The sequence below is a fragment of the Ambystoma mexicanum genome, assembly GCF_040938575.1.
Source record: "Ambystoma mexicanum isolate Mex_15411 chromosome 12 unlocalized genomic scaffold, UKY_AmexF1_1 Mex_chr12_unloc.1, whole genome shotgun sequence".
Classification (NCBI taxonomy): domain Eukaryota; kingdom Metazoa; phylum Chordata; class Amphibia; order Caudata; family Ambystomatidae; genus Ambystoma; species Ambystoma mexicanum.
This window is the reverse complement of record NW_027182322.1, coordinates 14,051,403-14,067,691: the sequence shown is the minus strand read 5'-3', so window position 1 is coordinate 14,067,691 and position 16,289 is coordinate 14,051,403. Positions and strand designations below refer to the sequence as shown.

General features: G+C 36.0%; 8 non-coding genes across 8 annotated transcripts; all 8 read right to left on the bottom strand.

The window, feature by feature from the left end:
- Positions 1 to 1,513: 1,513 nt before the first annotated feature.
- TRNAR-UCU (transfer RNA arginine (anticodon UCU)) lies at positions 1,514 to 1,603 on the bottom strand. Its single transcript is given in 2 exon segments — positions 1,514 to 1,549; positions 1,567 to 1,603. It is a non-coding gene; the product is annotated as a tRNA-Arg (tRNA).
- Positions 1,604 to 3,812: 2,209 nt separating this feature from the next.
- Positions 3,813 to 3,902, bottom strand: TRNAR-UCU (transfer RNA arginine (anticodon UCU)). Its single transcript is given in 2 exon segments — positions 3,813 to 3,848; positions 3,866 to 3,902. It is a non-coding gene; the product is annotated as a tRNA-Arg (tRNA).
- Positions 3,903 to 7,644: 3,742 nt separating this feature from the next.
- Positions 7,645 to 7,734, bottom strand: TRNAR-UCU (transfer RNA arginine (anticodon UCU)). Its single transcript is given in 2 exon segments — positions 7,645 to 7,680; positions 7,698 to 7,734. It is a non-coding gene; the product is annotated as a tRNA-Arg (tRNA).
- Positions 7,735 to 9,944: 2,210 nt separating this feature from the next.
- Positions 9,945 to 10,034, bottom strand: TRNAR-UCU (transfer RNA arginine (anticodon UCU)). Its single transcript is given in 2 exon segments — positions 9,945 to 9,980; positions 9,998 to 10,034. It is a non-coding gene; the product is annotated as a tRNA-Arg (tRNA).
- Positions 10,035 to 11,476: 1,442 nt separating this feature from the next.
- Positions 11,477 to 11,566, bottom strand: TRNAR-UCU (transfer RNA arginine (anticodon UCU)). The gene is given in 2 exon segments: positions 11,477 to 11,512; positions 11,530 to 11,566. It is a non-coding gene; the product is annotated as a tRNA-Arg (tRNA).
- A 2,210-nt stretch (positions 11,567 to 13,776) lies between these two features.
- Positions 13,777 to 13,866, bottom strand: TRNAR-UCU (transfer RNA arginine (anticodon UCU)). Its single transcript is given in 2 exon segments — positions 13,777 to 13,812; positions 13,830 to 13,866. It is a non-coding gene; the product is annotated as a tRNA-Arg (tRNA).
- Positions 13,867 to 14,542: 676 nt separating this feature from the next.
- TRNAR-UCU (transfer RNA arginine (anticodon UCU)) lies at positions 14,543 to 14,632 on the bottom strand. Its single transcript is given in 2 exon segments — positions 14,543 to 14,578; positions 14,596 to 14,632. It is a non-coding gene; the product is annotated as a tRNA-Arg (tRNA).
- A 1,443-nt stretch (positions 14,633 to 16,075) lies between these two features.
- TRNAR-UCU (transfer RNA arginine (anticodon UCU)) lies at positions 16,076 to 16,165 on the bottom strand. The gene is given in 2 exon segments: positions 16,076 to 16,111; positions 16,129 to 16,165. It is a non-coding gene; the product is annotated as a tRNA-Arg (tRNA).
- Positions 16,166 to 16,289: the final 124 nt, after the last annotated feature.

Genomic DNA, 16,289 nt, shown 5'->3' with positions numbered 1-16,289 from the left:
CCCACAACCTTTGAATGACTTTGCAAATTCACTTAGAAGTCCAACGCGCTATCCATTGCACCACAGAGCCAGATAAAAATCCACTTGCGTACAGTAAGGGATGACCGAAGTTTTGTCAATCCAGTGTTTACTTCACATCACATTATCAAGCCTTCTGGGATACATGAAAGAATGATTGTTTTCTGAAACATAAAATGTCTGTAGCAAGAATCACACTTCTTTGTGAAACCTTGAACTGCACCTTTGTTCGCTTGGGGAGAAATTCAGAGAATAGGGTATTACAGTATTTTCTTGCCAAGTGAATAGGTTTGGACAACAATTCCATACCTTAATAAAAAAGAACTGGATACAAAGTGCAGACATACAATTGGTTAACAATACAAAAACACAAAGAGAATATACCATAAATAGCTTTGAAAGAAGATTTTACTTTATATGTCGCTAGAAACAAATGTCTGAGTGTAGGGTGTCGTGTTTTTGGTCTATCTCATTTACAGCTATTATAAAGACAATGTTTCTGAAGGAAGGCTACATTAGGAAAGTGCCAAGTTTCTGGCAGTAATGTTGTATTGCTTATGAGCAATATGTTCCTGTTGCAATGGAAGGCAGACTGCTTTTGATTCAGTTGCATGCTGTATTAGATACATAGGTTCAACTTGGGTCAAATACTAGGATTAAAGCATCGGCCAAAAATAAACTTTCCTCACATGCATAATGTTCCTTGTTTGAATAAGAAAGTAAAAAATTCAACTCTGGTGGGATTCGAACCCACAACCTTTGAATGACTTTGCCAATTCACTTAGAAGTCCAACGCGCTATCCATTGTGCCACAGAGCCCGATGATAATCAACTTGCGTACATTAAGGGATGATCGAAGTTTTGTCAATCCAGTGTTTACTTCACATCATATTATCAAGCCTTCTGGGATACAAGAAAGAATAATTGTTTTCTGAAACATAAAATGTCTGTAGAAGAATCACACTTCTGGGTGAAACCTTGAACTACACCTTTGTTCCTTTAGGGATAAATTTGGAGAATAGGGTATTACTGTATTTTCTTGCAAACTGAATACGTTTGGACAACAATTCCATACCTTAATAAAAAAGAACTGGATAAAAAGTGCAGCCATACAATTGGTTAACAATACAAAAACACAAAGAGAATATACCATAAATAGCTTTGAAAGAATATTTTACTTTATATGTCGCTAGAAACAAATGTCTGAGTGTAGGGTGTTGTGTTTTTGGTCTATCTCATTTACAGCTATTATAAAGACAATGTTTCTGAAGGAAGGATACATTAGGAAAGTGCAAAGTTTCTGGCAGTGATGTTGTATTGCTTATGAGCAATATGTTCCTGTTGCAATGGAAGGCAGACTGCTTTTGATTCAGTTGCATGCTGTATTAGATACATAGGTTCAACTTGGGTCAAATACTAAGATTAAAGCATCGGCCAAAAATAGACATTCCTCACATGCATAATGTTCCTTGTTTGAATAAGAAAGTAAAAAATGCGACTCTGGTGGGATTCAAACCCACAACCTTTGAATGACTTTGCAAATTCACTTAGAAGTCCAACGCGCTATCCATTGCGCCACAGAGCCACATAAAAATCCACTTGCGTACAGTAAGGGATGACCGAAGTTTTGTCAATCCAGTGTTTACTTCACATCACATTATCAAGCCTTCTGGGATACATGAAAGAATGATTGTTTTCTGAAACATAAAATGTCTGTAGCAAGAATCACACTTCTTTGTGAAACCTTGAACTGCACCTTTGTTCGCTTGGGGAGAAATTCAGAGAATAGGGTATTACAGTATTTTCTTGCCAAGTGAATAGGTTTGGACAACAATTCCATACCTTAATAAAAAAGAACTGGATAAACAGTGCAGACATACAATTGGTTAACAATACAAAAACACAAAGAGAATATACCATAAATAGCTTTGAAAGAAGATTTTACTTTATATGTCGCTAGAAACAAATGTCTGAGTGTAGGGTGTCGTGTTTTTGGTCTATCTCATTTACAGCTATTATAAAGACAATGTTTCTGAAGGAAGGATACATTAGGAAAGTGCCAAGTTTGTGGCAGTAATGTTGTATTGCTTATGAGCAATATGTTCCTGTTGCAATGGAAGGCAGACTGCCTTTGATTCAGTTGCATGCTGTATTAGATACATAGGTTCAACTTGGGTCAAATACTAAGATTAAAGCATCGGCCAAAAATAAACATTCCTCACATGCATAATGTTCCTTGTTTGAATAAGAAAGTAAAAAATGCGACTCTGGTGGGATTCGAACCCACAACCTTTGAATGACTTTGCCACTTCACTTAAAAGTCCAATGCGCTATCCATTGCGCCACAGAGCCAGATAAAAATCTACTTGCATACATTAAGGGATGATCGAAGTTTTGTCAATCCAGTGTTTACTTCACATCATATTATCAAGCCTTCTGGAATACAAGAAAGAATAATTGTTTTCTGAAACATAAAATGTCTGTAGAAGAATCACACTTCTGGGTGAAACCTTGAACTACACCTTTGTTCCTTTAGGGATAAATTCGGAGAATAGGGTATTACTGTATTTTCTTGTAAACTGAATACGTTTGGACAACAATTCCATACCTTAATAGAAAAGAACTGGATAAAAAGTGCAGCCATACAATTGGTTAACAATACAAAAACACAAAGAGAATATACCATAAATAGCTTTGAAAGAAGATTTTACTTTATATGTCGCTAGAAACAAATGTCTGAGTGTAGGGTGTCGTGTTTTTGGTTTATCTCATTTACAGCTATTATAAAGACAATGTTTCTGAAGGAAGGATACATTAGGAAAGTGCAAAGTTTCTGGCAGTGATGTTGTATTGCTTATGAGCAATATGTTCCTGTTGCAATGGAAGGCAGACTGCTTTTGATTCAGTTGCATGCTGTATTAGATACATAGGTTCAACTTGGGTCAAATACTAAGATTAAAGCATCGGCCAAAAATAGACATTCCTCACATGCATAATGTTCCTTGTTTGAATAAGAAAGTAAAAAATGCGACTCTGGTGGGATTCAAACCCACAACCTTTGAATGACTTTGCCAATTCACTTAGAAGTCCAACGCGCTATCCATTGTGCCACAGAGCCCGATGATAATCAACTTGCGTACATTAAGGGATGATCGAAGTTTTGTCAATCCAGTGTTTACTTCACATCATATTATCAAGCCTTCTGGGATACAAGAAAGAATAATTGTTTTCTGAAACATAAAATGTCTGTAGAAGAATCACACTTCTGGGTGAAACCTTGAACTACACCTTTGTTCCTTTAGGGATAAATTCGGAGAATAGGGTATTACTGTATTTTCTTGCAAACTGAATACGTTTGGACAACAATTCCATACCTTAATAAAAAAGAACTGGATAAAAAGTGCAGCCATACAATTGGTTAACAATACAAAAACACAAAGAGAATATACCATAAATAGCTTTGAAAGAATATTTTACTTTATATGTCGCTAGAAACAAATGTCTGAGTGTAGGGTGTTGTGTTTTTGGTCTATCTCATTTACAGCTATTATAAAGACAATGTTTCTGAAGGAAGGATACATTAGGAAAGTGCAAAGTTTCTGGCAGTGATGTTGTATTGCTTATGAGCAATATGTTCCTGTTGCAATGGAAGGCAGACTGCTTTTGATTCAGTTGCATGCTGTATTAGATACATAGGTTCAACTTGGGTCAAATACTAAGATTAAAGCATCGGCCAAAAATAGACATTCCTCACATGCATAATGTTCCTTGTTTGAATAAGAAAGTAAAAAATGCGACTCTGGTGGGATTCAAACCCACAACCTTTGAATGACTTTGCAAATTCACTTAGAAGTCCAACGCGCTATCCATTGCGCCACAGAGCCAGATGAAAATCCACTTGCGTACAGTAAGGGATGATCGAAGTTTTGTCAATCCAGTGTTTACTTCACATCACATTATCAAGCCTTCTGGGATACATGAAAGAATGATTGTTTTCTGAAACATAAAATGTCTGTAGCAAGAATCACACTTCTGTGTGAAACCTTGAACTGCACCTTTGTTCGCTTGGGGAGAAATTCAGAGAATAGGGTATTACAGTATTTTCTTGCCAAGTGAATAGGTTTGGACAACAATTCCATACCTTAATAAAAAAGAACTGGATACAAAGTGCAGACATACAATTGGTTAACAATACAAAAACACAAAGAGAATATACCATAAATAGCTTTGAAAGAAGATTTTACTTTATATGTCGCTAGAAACAAATGTCTGAGTGTAGGGTGTCGTGTTTTTGGTCTATCTCATTTACAGCTATTATAAAGACAATGTTTCTGAAGGAAGGCTACATTAGGAAAGTGCCAAGTTTCTGGCAGTAATGTTGTATTGCTTATGAGCAATATGTTCCTGTTGCAATGGAAGGCAGACTGCTTTTGATTCAGTTGCATGCTGTATTAGATACATAGGTTCAACTTGGGTCAAATACTAGGATTAAAGCATCGGCCAAAAATAAACTTTCCTCACATGCATAATGTTCCTTGTTTGAATAAGAAAGTAAAGAATTCAACTCTGGTGGGATTCGAACCCACAACCTTTGAATGACTTTGCCAATTCACTTAGAAGTCCAACGCGCTATCCATTGTGCCACAGAGCCCGATGATAATCAACTTGCGTACATTAAGGGATGATCGAAGTTTTGTCAATCCAGTGTTTACTTCACATCATATTATCAAGCCTTCTGGGATACAAGAAAGAATAATTGTTTTCTGAAACATAAAATGTCTGTAGAAGAATCACACTTCTGGGTGAAACCTTGAACTACACCTTTGTTCCTTTAGGGATAAATTCGGAGAATAGGGTATTACTGTATTTTCTTGCAAACTGAATACGTTTGGACAACAATTCCATACCTTAATAAAAAAGAACTGGATAAAAAGTGCAGCCATACAATTGGTTAACAATACAAAAACACAAAGAGAATATACCATAAATAGCTTTGAAAGAATATTTTACTTTATATGTCGCTAGAAACAAATGTCTGAGTGTAGGGTGTTGTGTTTTTGGTCTATCTCATTTACAGCTATTATAAAGACAATGTTTCTGAAGGAAGGATACATTAGGAAAGTGCAAAGTTTCTGGCAGTGATGTTGTATTGCTTATGAGCAATATGTTCCTGTTGCAATGGAAGGCAGACTGCTTTTGATTCAGTTGCATGCTGTATTAGATACATAGGTTCAACTTGGGTCAAATACTAAGATTAAAGCATCGGCCAAAAATAGACATTCCTCACATGCATAATGTTCCTTGTTTGAATAAGAAAGTAAAAAATGCGACTCTGGTGGGATTCAAACCCACAACCTTTGAATGACTTTGCAAATTCACTTAGAAGTCCAACGCGCTATCCATTGCACCACAGAGCCAGATAAAAATCCACTTGCGTACAGTAAGGGATGACCGAAGTTTTGTCAATCCAGTGTTTACTTCACATCACATTATCAAGCCTTCTGGGATACATGAAAGAATGATTGTTTTCTGAAACATAAAATGTCTGTAGCAAGAATCACACTTCTTTGTGAAACCTTGAACTGCACCTTTGTTCGCTTGGGGAGAAATTCAGAGAATAGGGTATTACAGTATTTTCTTGCCAAGTGAATAGGTTTGGACAACAATTCCATACCTTAATAAAAAAGAACTGGATAAAAAGTGCAGACATACAATTGGTTAACAATACAAAAACACAAAGAGAATATACCATAAATAGCTTTGAAAGAAGATTTTACTTTATATGTCGCTAGAAACAAATGTCTGAGTGTAGGGTGTCGTGTTTTTGGTCTATCTCATTTACAGCTATTATAAAGACAATGTTTCTGAAGGAAGGATACATTAGGAAAGTGCCAAGTTTGTGGCAGTAATGTTGTATTGCTTATGAGCAATATGTTCCTGTTGCAATGGAAGGCAGACTGCCTTTGATTCAGTTGCATGCTGTATTAGATACATAGGTTCAACTTGGGTCAAATACTAAGATTAAAGCATCGGCCAAAAATAAACATTCCTCACATGCATAATGTTCCTTGTTTGAATAAGAAAGTAAAAAATGCGACTCTGGTGGGATTCGAACCCACAATCTTTGAATGACTTTGCCACTTCACTTAAAAGTCCAATGCGCTATCCATTGCGCCACAGAGCCAGATAAAAATCCACTTGCATACATTAAGGGATGATCGAAGTTTTGTCAATCCAGTGTTTACTTCACATCATATTATCAAGCCTTCTGGAATACAAGAAAGAATAATTGTTTTCTGAAACATAAAATGTCTGTAGAAGAATCACACTTCTGGGTGAAACCTTGAACTACACCTTTGTTCCTTTAGGGATAAATTCGGAGAATAGGGTATTACTGTATTTTCTTGTAAACTGAATACGTTTGGACAACAATTCCATACCTTAATAGAAAAGAACTGGATAAAAAGTGCAGCCATACAATTGGTTAACAATACAAAAACACAAAGAGAATATACCATAAATAGCTTTGAAAGAAGATTTTACTTTATATGTCGCTAGAAACAAATGTCTGAGTGTAGGGTGTCGTGTTTTTGGTTTATCTCATTTACAGCTATTATAAAGACAATGTTTCTGAAGGAAGGATACATTAGGAAAGTGCAAAGTTTCTGGCAGTGATGTTGTATTGCTTATGAGCAATATGTTCCTGTTGCAATGGAAGGCAGACTGCTTTTGATTCAGTTGCATGCTGTATTAGATACATAGGTTCAACTTGGGTCAAATACTAAGATTAAAGCATCGGCCAAAAATAGACATTCCTCACATGCATAATGTTCCTTGTTTGAATAAGAAAGTAAAAAATGCGACTCTGGTGGGATTCAAACCCACAACCTTTGAATGACTTTGCCAATTCACTTAGAAGTCCAACGCGCTATCCATTGTGCCACAGAGCCCGATGATAATCAACTTGCGTACATTAAGGGATGATCGAAGTTTTGTCAATCCAGTGTTTACTTCACATCATATTATCAAGCCTTCTGGGATACAAGAAAGAATAATTGTTTTCTGAAACATAAAATGTCTGTAGAAGAATCACACTTCTGGGTGAAACCTTGAACTACACCTTTGTTCCTTTAGGGATAAATTCGGAGAATAGGGTATTACTGTATTTTCTTGCAAACTGAATACGTTTGGACAACAATTCCATACCTTAATAAAAAAGAACTGGATAAAAAGTGCAGCCATACAATTGGTTAACAATACAAAAACACAAAGAGAATATACCATAAATAGCTTTGAAAGAATATTTTACTTTATATGTCGCTAGAAACAAATGTCTGAGTGTAGGGTGTTGTGTTTTTGGTCTATCTCATTTACAGCTATTATAAAGACAATGTTTCTGAAGGAAGGATACATTAGGAAAGTGCAAAGTTTCTGGCAGTGATGTTGTATTGCTTATGAGCAATATGTTCCTGTTGCAATGGAAGGCAGACTGCTTTTGATTCAGTTGCATGCTGTATTAGATACATAGGTTCAACTTGGGTCAAATACTAAGATTAAAGCATCGGCCAAAAATAGACATTCCTCACATGCATAATGTTCCTTGTTTGAATAAGAAAGTAAAAAATGCGACTCTGGTGGGATTCAAACCCACAACCTTTGAATGACTTTGCAAATTCACTTAGAAGTCCAACGCGCTATCCATTGCGCCACAGAGCCAGATGAAAATCCACTTGCGTACAGTAAGGGATGATCGAAGTTTTGTCAATCCAGTGTTTACTTCACATCACATTATCAAGCCTTCTGGGATACATGAAAGAATGATTGTTTTCTGAAACATAAAATGTCTGTAGCAAGAATCACACTTCTGTGTGAAACCTTGAACTGCACCTTTGTTCGCTTGGGGAGAAATTCAGAGAATAGGGTATTACAGTATTTTCTTGCCAAGTGAATAGGTTTGGACAACAATTCCATACCTTAATAAAAAAGAACTGGATACAAAGTGCAGACATACAATTGGTTAACAATACAAAAACACAAAGAGAATATACCATAAATAGCTTTGAAAGAAGATTTTACTTTATATGTCGCTAGAAACAAATGTCTGAGTGTAGGGTGTCGTGTTTTTGGTCTATCTCATTTACAGCTATTATAAAGACAATGTTTCTGAAGGAAGGCTACATTAGGAAAGTGCCAAGTTTCTGGCAGTAATGTTGTATTGCTTATGAGCAATATGTTCCTGTTGCAATGGAAGGCAGACTGCTTTTGATTCAGTTGCATGCTGTATTAGATACATAGGTTCAACTTGGGTCAAATACTAGGATTAAAGCATCGGCCAAAAATAAACTTTCCTCACATGCATAATGTTCCTTGTTTGAATAAGAAAGTAAAAAATTCAACTCTGGTGGGATTCGAACCCACAACCTTTGAATGACTTTGCCAATTCACTTAGAAGTCCAACGCGCTATCCATTGTGCCACAGAGCCCGATGATAATCAACTTGCGTACATTAAGGGATGATCGAAGTTTTGTCAATCCAGTGTTTACTTCACATCATATTATCAAGCCTTCTGGGATACAAGAAAGAATAATTGTTTTCTGAAACATAAAATGTCTGTAGAAGAATCACACTTCTGGGTGAAACCTTGAACTACACCTTTGTTCCTTTAGGGATAAATTCGGAGAATAGGGTATTACTGTATTTTCTTGCAAACTGAATACGTTTGGACAACAATTCCATACCTTAATAAAAAAGAACTGGATAAAAAGTGCAGCCATACAATTGGTTAACAATACAAAAACACAAAGAGAATATACCATAAATAGCTTTGAAAGAATATTTTACTTTATATGTCGCTAGAAACAAATGTCTGAGTGTAGGGTGTTGTGTTTTTGGTCTATCTCATTTACAGCTATTATAAAGACAATGTTTCTGAAGGAAGGATACATTAGGAAAGTGCAAAGTTTCTGGCAGTGATGTTGTATTGCTTATGAGCAATATGTTCCTGTTGCAATGGAAGGCAGACTGCTTTTGATTCAGTTGCATGCTGTATTAGATACATAGGTTCAACTTGGGTCAAATACTAAGATTAAAGCATCGGCCAAAAATAGACATTCCTCACATGCATAATGTTCCTTGTTTGAATAAGAAAGTAAAAAATGCGACTCTGGTGGGATTCAAACCCACAACCTTTGAATGACTTTGCAAATTCACTTAGAAGTCCAACGCGCTATCCATTGCACCACAGAGCCAGATAAAAATCCACTTGCGTACAGTAAGGGATGACCGAAGTTTTGTCAATCCAGTGTTTACTTCACATCACATTATCAAGCCTTCTGGGATACATGAAAGAATGATTGTTTTCTGAAACATAAAATGTCTGTAGCAAGAATCACACTTCTTTGTGAAACCTTGAACTGCACCTTTGTTCGCTTGGGGAGAAATTCAGAGAATAGGGTATTACAGTATTTTCTTGCCAAGTGAATAGGTTTGGACAACAATTCCATACCTTAATAAAAAAGAACTGGATAAAAAGTGCAGACATACAATTGGTTAACAATACAAAAACACAAAGAGAATATACCATAAATAGCTTTGAAAGAAGATTTTACTTTATATGTCGCTAGAAACAAATGTCTGAGTGTAGGGTGTCGTGTTTTTGGTCTATCTCATTTACAGCTATTATAAAGACAATGTTTCTGAAGGAAGGATACATTAGGAAAGTGCCAAGTTTGTGGCAGTAATGTTGTATTGCTTATGAGCAATATGTTCCTGTTGCAATGGAAGGCAGACTGCCTTTGATTCAGTTGCATGCTGTATTAGATACATAGGTTCAACTTGGGTCAAATACTAAGATTAAAGCATCGGCCAAAAATAAACATTCCTCACATGCATAATGTTCCTTGTTTGAATAAGAAAGTAAAAAATGCGACTCTGGTGGGATTCGAACCCACAACCTTTGAATGACTTTGCCACTTCACTTAGAAGTCCAATGCGCTATCCATTGCGCCACAGAGCCAGATAAAAATCCACTTGCATACATTAAGGGATGATCGAAGTTTTGTCAATCCAGTGTTTACTTCACATCATATTATCAAGCCTTCTGGAATACAAGAAAGAATAATTGTTTTCTGAAACATAAAATGTCTGTAGAAGAATCACACTTCTGGGTGAAACCTTGAACTACACCTTTGTTCCTTTAGGGATAAATTCGGAGAATAGGGTATTACTGTATTTTCTTGTAAACTGAATACGTTTGGACAACAATTCCATACCTTAATAGAAAAGAACTGGATAAAAAGTGCAGCCATACAATTGGTTAACAATACAAAAACACAAAGAGAATATACCATAAATAGCTTTGAAAGAAGATTTTACTTTATATGTCGCTAGAAACAAATGTCTGAGTGTAGGGTGTCGTGTTTTTGGTTTATCTCATTTACAGCTATTATAAAGACAATGTTTCTGAAGGAAGGATACATTAGGAAAGTGCAAAGTTTCTGGCAGTGATGTTGTATTGCTTATGAGCAATATGTTCCTGTTGCAATGGAAGGCAGACTGCTTTTGATTCAGTTGCATGCTGTATTAGATACATAGGTTCAACTTGGGTCAAATACTAAGATTAAAGCATCGGCCAAAAATAGACATTCCTCACATGCATAATGTTCCTTGTTTGAATAAGAAAGTAAAAAATGCGACTCTGGTGGGATTCAAACCCACAACCTTTGAATGACTTTGCCAATTCACTTAGAAGTCCAACGCGCTATCCATTGTGCCACAGAGCCCGATGATAATCAACTTGCGTACATTAAGGGATGATCGAAGTTTTGTCAATCCAGTGTTTACTTCACATCATATTATCAAGCCTTCTGGGATACAAGAAAGAATAATTGTTTTCTGAAACATAAAATGTCTGTAGAAGAATCACACTTCTGGGTGAAACCTTGAACTACACCTTTGTTCCTTTAGGGATAAATTCGGAGAATAGGGTATTACTGTATTTTCTTGCAAACTGAATACGTTTGGACAACAATTCCATACCTTAATAAAAAAGAACTGGATAAAAAGTGCAGCCATACAATTGGTTAACAATACAAAAACACAAAGAGAATATACCATAAATAGCTTTGAAAGAATATTTTACTTTATATGTCGCTAGAAACAAATGTCTGAGTGTAGGGTGTTGTGTTTTTGGTCTATCTCATTTACAGCTATTATAAAGACAATGTTTCTGAAGGAAGGATACATTAGGAAAGTGCAAAGTTTCTGGCAGTGATGTTGTATTGCTTATGAGCAATATGTTCCTGTTGCAATGGAAGGCAGACTGCTTTTGATTCAGTTGCATGCTGTATTAGATACATAGGTTCAACTTGGGTCAAATACTAAGATTAAAGCATCGGCCAAAAATAGACATTCCTCACATGCATAATGTTCCTTGTTTGAATAAGAAAGTAAAAAATGCGACTCTGGTGGGATTCAAACCCACAACCTTTGAATGACTTTGCAAATTCACTTAGAAGTCCAACGCGCTATCCATTGCGCCACAGAGCCAGATGAAAATCCACTTGCGTACAGTAAGGGATGATCGAAGTTTTGTCAATCCAGTGTTTACTTCACATCACATTATCAAGCCTTCTGGGATACATGAAAGAATGATTGTTTTCTGAAACATAAAATGTCTGTAGCAAGAATCACACTTCTGTGTGAAACCTTGAACTGCACCTTTGTTCGCTTGGGGAGAAATTCAGAGAATAGGGTATTACAGTATTTTCTTGCCAAGTGAATAGGTTTGGACAACAATTCCATACCTTAATAAAAAAGAACTGGATACAAAGTGCAGACATACAATTGGTTAACAATACAAAAACACAAAGAGAATATACCATAAATAGCTTTGAAAGAAGATTTTACTTTATATGTCGCTAGAAACAAATGTCTGAGTGTAGGGTGTCGTGTTTTTGGTCTATCTCATTTACAGCTATTATAAAGACAATGTTTCTGAAGGAAGGCTACATTAGGAAAGTGCCAAGTTTCTGGCAGTAATGTTGTATTGCTTATGAGCAATATGTTCCTGTTGCAATGGAAGGCAGACTGCTTTTGATTCAGTTGCATGCTGTATTAGATACATAGGTTCAACTTGGGTCAAATACTAGGATTAAAGCATCGGCCAAAAATAAACTTTCCTCACATGCATAATGTTCCTTGTTTGAATAAGAAAGTAAAAAATTCAACTCTGGTGGGATTCGAACCCACAACCTTTGAATGACTTTGCCAATTCACTTAGAAGTCCAACGCGCTATCCATTGTGCCACAGAGCCCGATGATAATCAACTTGCGTACATTAAGGGATGATCGAAGTTTTGTCAATCCAGTGTTTACTTCACATCATATTATCAAGCCTTCTGGGATACAAGAAAGAATAATTGTTTTCTGAAACATAAAATGTCTGTAGAAGAATCACACTTCTGGGTGAAACCTTGAACTACACCTTTGTTCCTTTAGGGATAAATTCGGAGAATAGGGTATTACTGTATTTTCTTGCAAACTGAATACGTTTGGACAACAATTCCATACCTTAATAAAAAAGAACTGGATAAAAAGTGCAGCCATACAATTGGTTAACAATACAAAAACACAAAGAGAATATACCATAAATAGCTTTGAAAGAATATTTTACTTTATATGTCGCTAGAAACAAATGTCTGAGTGTAGGGTGTTGTGTTTTTGGTCTATCTCATTTACAGCTATTATAAAGACAATGTTTCTGAAGGAAGGATACATTAGGAAAGTGCAAAGTTTCTGGCAGTGATGTTGTATTGCTTATGAGCAATATGTTCCTGTTGCAATGGAAGGCAGACTGCTTTTGATTCAGTTGCATGCTGTATTAGATACATAGGTTCAACTTGGGTCAAATACTAAGATTAAAGCATCGGCCAAAAATAGACATTCCTCACATGCATAATGTTCCTTGTTTGAATAAGAAAGTAAAAAATGCGACTCTGGTGGGATTCAAACCCACAACCTTTGAATGACTTTGCAAATTCACTTAGAAGTCCAACGCGCTATCCATTGCACCACAGAGCCAGATAAAAATCCACTTGCGTACAGTAAGGGATGACCGAAGTTTTGTCAATCCAGTGTTTACTTCACATCACATTATCAAGCCTTCTGGGATACATGAAAGAATGATTGTTTTCTGAAACATAAAATGTCTGTAGCAAGAATCACACTTCTTTGTGAAACCTTGAACTGCACCTTTGTTCGCTTGGGGAGAAATTCAGAGAATAGGGTATTACAGTATTTTCTTGCCAAGTGAATAGGTTTGGACAACAATTCCATACCTTAATAAAAAAGAACTGGATAAAAAGTGCAGACATACAATTGGTTAACAATACAAAAACACAAAGAGAATATACCATAAATAGCTTTGAAAGAAGATTTTACTTTATATGTCGCTAGAAACAAATGTCTGAGTGTAGGGTGTCGTGTTTTTGGTCTATCTCATTTACAGCTATTATAAAGACAATGTTTCTGAAGGAAGGATACATTAGGAAAGTGCCAAGTTTGTGGCAGTAATGTTGTATTGCTTATGAGCAATATGTTCCTGTTGCAATGGAAGGCAGACTGCCTTTGATTCAGTTGCATGCTGTATTAGATACATAGGTTCAACTTGGGTCAAATACTAAGATTAAAGCATCGGCCAAAAATAAACATTCCTCACATGCATAATGTTCCTTGTTTGAATAAGAAAGTAAAAAATGCGACTCTGGTGGGATTCGAACCCACAACCTTTGAATGACTTTGCCACTTCACTTAGAAGTCCAATGCGCTATCCATTGCGCCACAGAGCCAGATAAAAATCCACTTGCATACATTAAGGGATGATCGAAGTTTTGTCAATCCAGTGTTTACTTCACATCATATTATCAAGCCTTCTGGAATACAAGAAAGAATAATTGTTTTCTGAAACATAAAATGTCTGTAGAAGAATCACACTTCTGGGTGAAACCTTGAACTACACCTTTGTTCCTTTAGGGATAAATTCGGAGAATAGGGTATTACTGTATTTTCTTGTAAACTGAATACGTTTGGACAACAATTCCATACCTTAATAGAAAAGAACTGGATAAAAAGTGCAGCCATACAATTGGTTAACAATACAAAAACACAAAGAGAATATACCATAAATAGCTTTGAAAGAAGATTTTACTTTATATGTCGCTAGAAACAAATGTCTGAGTGTAGGGTGTCGTGTTTTTGGTTTATCTCATTTACAGCTATTATAAAGACAATGTTTCTGAAGGAAGGATACATTAGGAAAGTGCAAAGTTTCTGGCAGTGATGTTGTATTGCTTATGAGCAATATGTTCCTGTTGCAATGGAAGGCAGACTGCTTTTGATTCAGTTGCATGCTGTATTAGATACATAGGTTCAACTTGGGTCAAATACTAAGATTAAAGCATCGGCCAAAAATAGACATTCCTCACATGCATAATGTTCCTTGTTTGAATAAGAAAGTAAAAAATGCGACTCTGGTGGGATTCAAACCCACAACCTTTGAATGACTTTGCAAATTCACTTAGAAGTCCAACGCGCTATCCATTGCGCCACAGAGCCAGATAAAAATCCACTTGCGTACAGTAAGGGATGATCGAAGTTTTGTCAATCCAGTGTTTACTTCACATCACATTATCAAGCCTTCTGGGATACATGAAAGAATGATTGTTTTCTGAAACATAAAATGTCTGTAGCAAGAATCACACTTCTTTGTGAAACCTTGAACTGCACCTTTGTTCGCTTGGGGAGAAATTCAGAGAATAGGGTATTACAGTATTTTCTTGCCAAGTGAATTGGTTTGGACAACAATTCCATACCTTAATAAAAAAGAACTGGATAAAAAGTGCAGACATACAATTGGTTAACAATACAAAAACACAAAGAGAATATACCATAAATAGCTTTGAAAGAAGATTTTACTTTATATGTCGCTAGAAACAAATGTCTGAGTGTAGGGTGTCGTGTTTTTGGTCTATCTCATTTACAGCTATTATAAAGACAATGTTTCTGAAGGAAGGCTACATTAGGAAAGTGCCAAGTTTCTGGCAGTAATGTTGTATTGTTTATGAGCAATATGTTCCTGTTGCAATGGAAGGCAGACTGCTTTTGATTCAGTTGCATGCTGTATTAGATACATAGGTTCAACTTGGGTCAAATACTAGGATTAAAGCATCGGCCAAAAATAAACTTTCCTCACATGCATAATGTTCCTTGTTTGAATAAGAAAGTAAAAAATTCAACTCTGGTGGGATTCGAACCCACAACCTTTGAATGACTTTGCCAATTCACTTAGAAGTCCAACGCGCTATCCATTGTGCCACAGAGCCCGATGATAATCAACTTGCGTACATTAAGGGATGATCGAAGTTTTGTCAATCCAGTGTTTACTTCACATCATATTATCAAGCCTTCTGGGATACAAGAAAGAATAATTGTTTTCTGAAACATAAAATGTCTGTAGAAGAATCACACTTCTGGGTGAAACCTTGAACTACACCTTTGTTCCTTTAGGGATAAATTCGGAGAATAGGGTATTACTGTATTTTCTTGCAAACTGAATACGTTTGGACAACAATTCCATACCTTAATAAAAAAGAACTGGATAAAAAGTGCAGCCATACAATTGGTTAACAATACAAAAACACAAAGAGAATATACCATAAATAGCTTTGAAAGAATATTTTACTTTATATGTCGCTAGAAACAAATGTCTGAGTGTAGGGTGTTGTGTTTTTGGTCTATCTCATTTACAGCTATTATAAAGACAATGTTTCTGAAGGAAGGATACATTAGGAAAGTGCAAAGTTTCTGGCAGTGATGTTGTATTGCTTATGAGCAATATGTTCCTGTTGCAATGGAAGGCAGACTGCTTTTGATTCAGTTGCATGCTGTATTAGATACATAGGTTCAACTTGGGTCAAATACTAAGATTAAAGCATCGGCCAAAAATAGACATTCCTCACATGCATAATGTTCCTTGTTTGAATAAGAAAGTAAAAAATGCGACTCTGGTGGGATTCAAACCCACAACCTTTGAATGACTTTGCAAATTCACTTAGAAGTCCAACGCGCTATCCATTGCGCCACAGAGCCAGATGAAAATCCACTTGCGTACAGTAAGGGATGATCGAAGTTTTGTCAATCCAGTGTTTACTTCACATCACATTATCAAGCCTTCTGGGATACATGAAAGAATGATTGTTTTCTGAAACATAAA